Source organism: Monodon monoceros, unplaced genomic scaffold (assembly GCF_005190385.1).
Source record: "Monodon monoceros isolate NGI ecotype Baffin Bay Population unplaced genomic scaffold, NGI_Narwhal_1 Super_Scaffold_12, whole genome shotgun sequence".
Taxonomy (NCBI): domain Eukaryota; kingdom Metazoa; phylum Chordata; class Mammalia; order Artiodactyla; family Monodontidae; genus Monodon; species Monodon monoceros.
In genome coordinates this window covers 117730459-117731511 of record NW_021703768.1, presented here as the reverse complement: position 1 = coordinate 117731511, position 1053 = coordinate 117730459, and the positions used below count along the sequence as shown (strand labels likewise).

At 48.2% G+C, this 1053-nt stretch overlaps 2 protein-coding genes across 3 annotated transcripts in view; one reads left to right on the top strand and one right to left on the bottom strand.

Moving 5' to 3' along the window:
- LOC114892331 (protocadherin alpha-C2) overlaps positions 1-1053 on the bottom strand; it is a 209000-nt gene that overhangs the window by 171962 nt on the left and 35985 nt on the right. The window lies entirely within an intron of this gene.
- The window catches only part of LOC114891675 (protocadherin alpha-4-like), a 7630-nt gene that overhangs the window by 319 nt on the left and 6258 nt on the right, over positions 1-1053 (top strand). The gene's annotated exons all lie outside the window — the stretch shown is intronic.

The window sequence follows — 1053 nt, the reverse complement described above, 5'->3', positions numbered from 1 at the left end:
CCACCTCCACGGACACGCTGGCTGTGGCCGACAGGGAAGGCGAGCCCCCGTCCCTCGCAGTCACCACCACCTCATAGTTCGACACACTCTCGCGATCCAAGGCGCTGTCCAGAACCAATGAATAGTAATTCTTGAAGGTGGACACCAGTTTGAAGGGAACATGGGGCGTCAGAGAGCAGGTCACCTGCCCGTTGGCACCTGAGTCGAGATCGGACACGCTAATTAGGGCAATGACAGTGCCGAAATGAGCGTCCTCTCGGACAGGCAAGGATAAGGAAGTCAGTGCAATCTGAGGGACATTATCATTTTTATCCAAAACTTTCACCAAGATGGTGCAATGACCAGCCATGGGTGGGTGGCCTTTGTCTGTCGCATCAATACGGATTTTGTATAAATTTATATTTTCAAAATCTAAATTCCCTTGAATTACTATTTCTCCAGTATTTGGATCTATTCTAAACTGGTTACTAACCATGGATGGAACAAGACTATTAAAAGAATATGAAAACTCCCCATTCGCTCCTTCATCCCTATCAGAAGCATTCAGTCTCATAACTATTGTTCCGTTATCTGAGTTTTCAAATATTTTTGCTTCATACTCTGACTGTCCAAAACTGGGAGCATTGTCATTCACATCCAGTACGGTGACCAGCAGCTGAACAGTGGCAGTGAGCTCAGGTTTGCCTTGGTCAGTGGCCATGAGGAATAAGTTATGTTCGGGCGCTTCCTCTCTGTCCAACGATTTCCTTAACACGAGCCCAATTTGTGTACTGTCATCACTGTTTGTTTTCACATCTAACGCGAAGTTTTCGTTGGAACTGAGCTTGTAGGTTAAGACAGAATTTGAGCCCACATCTGCATCCGACGCGCCCTCTAGTGGAAACAACGAATCTGGCAGCCTAGATTCGTAAATCAACACTCTTTGTTCCTTTACCGGGAACACAGGCGGGTTGTCGTTAATGTCCTTCACCTCCACCTCCACATGGAACACCTGCAGCGGCCGGTTCACGATCACCTCCAGGTGGATGCTGCACTCCGCGCTCCGCCCGCACA